The following is a 7,833-nucleotide window of genomic DNA, read 5'->3' as shown; positions in this document are numbered from 1 at the left end:
TGGAAACATGGGCAGTTTTTTGTTGTTGTTGTTGTTCTTCTTCTTCTTTGTGCAATACGTAGAGACGGATCCCTACAGGTAGAATCTATTGTGAACACATTTCATTTATGAACAATAAATATTTCTGATCACTGCAATGAGCACAATAACTGATATGAAATGAAGCCACAAATGTTGTCCACCTTGTAATACACCTTTTTAAACATTCATTAGAGGTCAACTATTCAGTCATTCAGTATTTGCACAATTGTTTGTGTGTTGTATTTACACCGATTCCCACAGGTGTCTCCTGTGATGTCCCTCCGGCTCAGTAGGCAGTTGGTTGCATCCTGAAATATTTCTGCACCACTGCCAGTGAGGAAAAGTGATTTATAATAAGGTTGTTACAAAATGTTACAGCTGAAAATATTACGTTATAAAGAGGACTGTCACATTCTACAGAACAAAAGCAGCTGATACATTTATGTAGCAAATTGCTGTTAAAAATATCAGGATTACGTGACATGCACATTTGTCTGCTGCATCTTTGCATTTACTTAAAAATGAGTTTATAATTGAAAAAAGAGGCTATGAATAATATCTTTGTGCCTTATCATGCATCCATGTTAAGCACCTAGCATGTCCTGAGCCCCAAGGTGATTTCAAAATTGTCAAAACCTGACAGTTGCTGTATTTCTATAGCTTTTCTACATGGTGACATGGCATTCACTCCAAATTGCACAAATATTATCTTCCAAAAAGAGTGCACATGATAACAGTGTATTTTTTTTAACCAACAGCAGTCAAAAGTCAATAACTCTGTTTGTTTGTGTCACTTCACAAACAGCACTTTCATCAAAAAATCCCAGCATGAAACAAAGCTCATGTGAATAGACAGGTTTGCTGCAAAACAATATAAGCTATTAGTAAAATTACCATCAGTTCAGTAACATCACTACTGTAACAACGTTTGTGTAGTGTAGTGTTGATAATAATGATAATAATAATGGATTGCATTTATATAGCGCTTTTTGAGACCCTCAAAGCGCTTTACAATTCCACTATTCATTCACTCTCACATTCACACACTGGTGGAGGCAAGTTATAGTATCGAATGGCTTGAAACTAGTTTCAATGGAGACTGTCACGGTTCGCTTGAGGACTCACACGCAGGACTCAGAGGCACAGTCAATATTTATTACAGTTCCACCAGGTGTATATACAAACAGTGCAGGGGATAGTGCTATATACAAAGCGGTGACAGGGAAAAGGCTCCGGGGAAATCCAGGTAGGGAAAAGACACTTGCTCCTCTTCTGACTCTCTCTCCACACACTCACACAAAAAGGGAATCCGCTCGGGGAATGCAGGGTCGGGTCCGGGGGATCTATGTACAGAAGAAAACACACGTTAGAGGTTTTGCACAGGGAAGCAAAAGAGAACTTGCTCAGAGCCGGGCTGCACTGACGCGAGTCACACACAACGATCCAGCGATGAGTAGACGCCACTCCCTGGCTTAAATGCTGGCTGCATTGATGAGGCCCAGGTGTTTCCTCTTCAGAGGGGCGTGGGCCGAGGGCGTGAACCCACCATGAGTTCCGCCCTGGCGGGAGAGCGAGAGAGAGAGAGCAAGAGAGAGAGAGCAAGAGAGAGAACACTACTAGTCAGCGGCCTGCTAATCCCCTGGCCGTGACAGAGACAAAAGTTACTTTTTATATTTCTAGTATATTTCTATTTTTCCACTGGTACTTCTTAAAGAGACATAAGCTAAAACAGGCCCCTCTTCTGTGGAACCAGCTTCCAGTTTGGATTCGGGAGACAGACACTATCTCTACTTTCAAGATTACGCTTAAAACTTTCCTTTTTGCTAAAGCATATAGTTAGGGCTGGACCAGGTGACCCTGAATCCTCCCTTAGTTATGCAGCAATAGACATAGGCTGCCGGGGGATTCCCATGATGCATTGAGTTTTTCCTTTCCAGTCACCTTTCTCACTCACTATGTATTAACAGACCTCTCTGCATTGAATCATATCTGTTATTAACCTCTGTCTCTCTTCCACAGCATGTCTTTATCCTGTTTTCCTTCTCTCACCCCAACCGGTCGCAGCAGATGGTCGCCCCTCCCTGAGCCTGGTTCTGCCGGAGGTTTCTTCCTGTTAAAAGGGAGTTTTTCCTTCCCACTGTTGCCAAAGTGCTTGCTCATAGGGGGTCATATGATTGTTGGGTTTTTCTCTGTATCTATGAAGCGCCTTGAGGCGACTTATGTTGTGATTTGGCGCTATATAAATAAAATTGAATTGAATTGAATTGAATTAAAACAGTGAATGCGAATCATGCCAAGATACTTTAGTGACCTTCACGCCCTGGGTCTCTGATCCAGGGCTTTGAGTGTCATAGCATCTGGGGTTCTTTGTGTTTTGTATCTGGGTTTTTACGGCTGTAGTTCTGATTGCTTTTGTATTCTTGGTTCTGTTTACATCTTGAGTATTAATTTGTATTTACTTCTCTATGTTTCAGTTTAGTACAGCCTCCCTGGTGTCTTTTCCTTATCTTTTCTTCTGTGTGTGTATATAGTAGTGTATATATATCAGTATATCAGTCCTTGTCACAGTGTCTGTTTTTGCTCCTTGTGTGTCCACTGCCTGAATTGTCTGATTCCTGTGTGAACTTTGTTTTGCAGATTTTTCCACCAGTTTGAATAAACATTTATGTTCAGTTTATTCTGCTGCTGTAAGAGTTTGCATTTGGTTCTTCCACCTGCAATTCTGTAACAGTCCAAGGACAAAAAATATATAGCTAGAAATGACCCCTTTAGGTCCTCTATATTGGTGCTAAGTGCTCCATTTCCTGTGTGCCTGTAGTTTCAAGGTATCTTTCGTGAAATGCCAATATTTAAATATGCTGTTTGTCCCCAAGAGTAGCAGCAAAAGTGAAAAAATCTTTCGCTTTTCTCTGTGGCAGACGGCTTGCAGGTGTAGCTATTCATATCCCAAAGGACAGATGGAAACTATGAGAATGACTGTTGTTGCTGCTGCTTCCTCTGCTGCTGGCCAGTGTGATCTCCACCTCAACTGACAAAGCTGTCAGGAGCTCAGCAGCTGCATCCAGGCAGAGCTCTCCGCGGTATACTGACATTTTATCACTCTGACTAGGATTACAGTGGACCTTTTATTCTCTCTGATAGTGTGACAGTCTTGCAACATTCTTGCTACACAACCAGCAGCATAAGCACCAAAATTCATGTTTCATCAGTAAAAAGAAATGAGACCTGCCAGGTATGAACCACGAGACAGGTGGAGGGTTCAAATATGGTGTGGCTTGGGTTATTGGTTTTGTTTCTAGTGTCACATTTACAAAAAACTTATCACTGTGAAATTATGTGTTAATCAGACTAAATTCCACTGATATAAAAGTGCAAGATGATCTGAGTGGGGGAATCCTCTTAAGAGACACTTAAAAAACAGTCTGCTATATGGATACAGTGCTCACTCACTCAAACTATTTCACTTTATTCATGCTCACAATATCAGACTGGAACCTCTGAAGCAAACAGAGACCTATTGTGTCCTATCATAATGTGACTCAGTCTTTTTTCTAAACTCTAATGCAAGGTTGCATGGATTTTTGCGTAGTCGTGTTTTCCCCAGCTAGATGATTTGTTAAATAAAGTTAACATCTTTCTCCCTTTTCTATAGACAGTGGCAACAAAAGTATTTGTGGCAGGAGAGAGGAGTTCAAAGGAGTAAGGTGTAATTGTATTTTTAGTGTGACTGTGAATTTTAAAGAGGTAAGATGCTGTTTAATAGAGCAACTCCTGCAGCCATGAGGTCAGCATTTGGAGTCAGACAAAAGGGGAGGAGCGAATGGAACCAAGGAACAGGATGGTATGAATATTGTAATGACAGGAATGAGAATCAATGGGTTAACTTAAGCTTTTGGACCAACAAAGACATTACTCTCAATTTAAGGTGAATAAGTTACACTTCTGGTCAGCCCCCACGTGTTCATTTAATTAAGAGAACAAAAATTGCATTGTTTTCCATTTACTGTTTACAGCAGATGATAACCAGCATCAAAATACAGCATACAGAAGTGTATACCCGATAATTATGACAGTGTTATCATGGGTTTTGTTGTCACGATATCTGTTTATTTTTAATGTCAGTGGTTATTGTCAGTGCTAGTAGATATATTCCAACAACTTTAAGTTGGAATATATGGCATTTACTGGATTTCACTTCAAACACTCCAGCAGAAACGCTGACGTTCAAAGAGACCCCGGCTCATCCCGTTAGTTTAGACATAATCAGACACAATCAAGAAACTGCTTCCCATTACAGACCAATGGCAGAGAGTAAACACCGTACACTGAAACCTTATTTCTACAAACAGGGAGACAAATCTACTGACAATTAGAAACATCTACAAGTACATGGAAAATATTAGCGACAGCAAATGTCCAACAACACAGAAGGAGATCAAAAACGACAGCATTATGTAGTTAGACTTTGATGATCTGCACTAACTAATTAGCTATTGAAACAGGTCAAAGGTCAGATGAACTGTAGTGGAGTCCACTTCAATAGTGGGGTCTCTACAATACACTGACATGTCCTGATGATGTCATCTGATCTCTGTGACCTGCCCAGTGTTTTAGAGTTCTAATTAGTCATCTACCTTGTCTCCTCCCACTTCACCGATTCACCCAACATGACGTTGCTGACCCCGGTGATGAGGGCACATGCCCGTTAACATCAGCAGTCTTTAGCCTTCTCTTTCATTATTTGCATTTCTCTAACTGATGGACATCAGCTGATATAACAGATTCTAATAAACAAGAAATCAGAGGACAGGCATGAGGTTTTTTTCCACTTTTTTTCTGTTCAAAAAGCTTTTTTTAATCACTCTTTAGTGTTGCAGTTGTTAATGTTTTAATGATTTGGTGATAGCTGTGTTTACTGTTAGCCATAATAAGTTTAAAGTAATACTAATCCACTAGCTAACTTGAACTTCTACTTTAAAAAAAATGCGATCTGATTAAGAATGTCCACAATATTTTCCAAACAAGTCTTCGACTAGTCCTAGTCAAAAGTCAAAAGATCAAAAGTCTTAATCCACAGGAACTATAAGAGTGAACTATTAGCAGAAGATAGCTCAAACAAACAGGCAAGGGACCCCCCTTTATGGAGCTACAATGCGGTGAAAGGTTAGGAAGACGTATACCTTCAGTTAGGGCTAGAAAAAGATAGGGTTTGGGGTTAGAATAAGTACCTCTTCTACTTTAGAGGACATTTTTTGTTATGTGTGCAGTATTAAAACTGCTGTTAAGCTTATAGAAGAGTTATGAACAAATGTTGAGAGTTGGCTTGAATCAATAAACAAACAGCTGTCTCCTGTGTTTAAAACCGTTTTTTTTGTTGGCCTGTCTATCCACCCTCATCACACTGACTTTGTGACTCTATATAACTTTCTCTTTTACTTCTTTAACAATCGCTACAGCCACTTTAGAGCAGTGGTTCCCAAAGTGCCTTGAAAATTAGAGAGCAGTTTATTTATTGTTAACAGTCTACATTTGCATTTACTACAGTTATGACAAATAGAAAAAGGCCAAATGAAATCAGCATATGAAAAACGCCATGTTAATATGCAGTTATGTTATAGTAATGTGAAGACTAATAAATCAATAATTGTTATTGTAAAATAATTTGTTTTTCCAGTTCATGCTTTTCAGTATTTTCAGTTTTTCAAATACTAAGTTATTGGGGAAAAAAATTGGGCTGGCTGAAAAGATAAAATATCCTGTGACATTGGAATCATTTTTAAAGGCTTTACAGCTGTTTTTCAGACATATCTGGGACATTGCAGTGCATGCTTTTTAAAGAAAATGGACAAAAAATAACTGACTTTAATATTTGTATACAGAGCACCTCCTGACACTAAGCTGCATACTGTTTAACTATGTAAACTGTAACTATGAGTTTTGTCCAGAAGCAAAAAAAAATCACTGAGCTTTTTAGACTGACCTGATCTTTCACAAATGTTTGTGAAAGATCAGACTTCAGGTACTTGGTTTTATGCACCTGTTGCAGAGCTGGAAACACGTGGCCCGATACTTCTGTCCATGTAGTGTTTGTCAAAACAAACCCAGATATGGTGCTGGTCTTAGCACACAGTGACTTGCATATTTTGCATGTGTCAGGCTGGGCCCATCAAACATCTCAGTAACAGTATTGTGCGGTGTCTTAGTTATGGAAGCAACAATTTACAACTCTTTAAAACTTTTTGTTTAAGGTGGCATACCACCATAAACAAAAAGTACTCTTTATAGTGTATGTTTGCTAAGTGATTCCAGTGACAAATACATTGCATTTCTAAGTTTTCACAGTAAAAGCAATAACATGTTTTGATAGTTGAGCCAAGTAGAAAATCCTTCATTTGCATTAGTAGTAACTGCTGCTACTGTGCAAAGACAACTTCATCTATTGACGGACTGGAGACCTGAACCATTAATGCAGACTACTACAGTAAGCACATAAATAATTAGTACATGTAAATGTCAAATTGATGCTGGATTTAATATCTAATGCTGGGTAGGCTTCTGTTAAAATCATGTGAACTCTGAACTTAAACTATTTCCACAAATTGTTAAACAGAAAACATCACAAATTTTCTTTGTAGACTGTCTCCAGTATTAATCAAGAAAAACAGGGGGGAAAGTACAAATTTTATAAAAAGGAAAAATCTCAAAAGGGAATAGAGGATAAAAGTTATTTTTTCTCTTAGTCATGCAATTGCCTGGCAAATGGACCTTCTTTGATTCTCTGTAACATAGAAAACAATAGTTTTACTCTGGGAGTTGCAACGGTCATGGTCTTGAATCTTGAGGTTTAATTGAATTTTTCATGTGTCCAATTTTTTATTTTATACGTTTTCAGGTTTTAAAACAAATATATAACAAATTTCCTATAACAGATGTGGGCTCAGAAAAGATTAAAGCAAATTTTAGACATGGAAAAATATAAGAACATGATAGGAAGTTCTAAAAAAATAATGTGGGGAAGGCAAGATAAGAAGATTTCATTGAAATTTAATTCATCGTTGAAAGGGAATCCAATGATGGTAAGAAGATGAAATAATGATAATAATAATAACTTTAAAATAACAGTTTTACTTATTAACCACAGTCTTTAGCCTAACTTAAAACCTGCAAGAAAACATATGTTTAAAGATTTTAGATATGAAATATTTGAGAAATCATTGTGTTCATCCTCAGAGTGAACCTGATGAGGTGTTGGTCTGAGAGATTACGAACAGTATGTAAGTAAACAGAAATTTAAAATTATATTTCTCAAACAGTTAATTCAGTCTAAAAATTCTTTGCTATGTATTTAAATCGTGTATGAAAACACATATATGTATGTTAATTTATCGTGTAATTATTTTGAGCTTCATTATATCGCTGTTTAAAGTGATATGGCAAAAACGGCTGTTCATAAACACCAAACAAACAAATGAGACAAACATATATTTATTCTTCAACTTCTGTGCAGGTTACATATCCATGTGTGTGTACCCATAAATGTACATATAACATGTATTGTGAAGTACACAGAATGTTCATAATGTTGTCAATTGTTTAGTGATCAACTACTACACATAATTTAATTAAGTTGTATGGATTTCTTGTAAAAAGTTAGATAGATGTTGACAATCCTTGTACCCTAGGCAGTTTACATAGTAAGTATCAACCAGACTGACTGACACATCTTGGAGGAGTTAGGGAGTAGACATACACAAGAACATAAGCTGCTATCATTATAGTGAGAACCTGCAATTTTGCCTAACCAGGTTGTGC

The sequence above is a fragment of the Maylandia zebra genome, linkage group LG1 (genome assembly GCF_041146795.1).
Source record: "Maylandia zebra isolate NMK-2024a linkage group LG1, Mzebra_GT3a, whole genome shotgun sequence".
In the NCBI taxonomy this organism is placed as follows: Eukaryota; Metazoa; Chordata; class Actinopteri; order Cichliformes; family Cichlidae; genus Maylandia; species Maylandia zebra.
The sequence above is the reverse complement of the archived record's forward strand: the minus strand, read 5'-3'. Positions refer to the sequence as shown.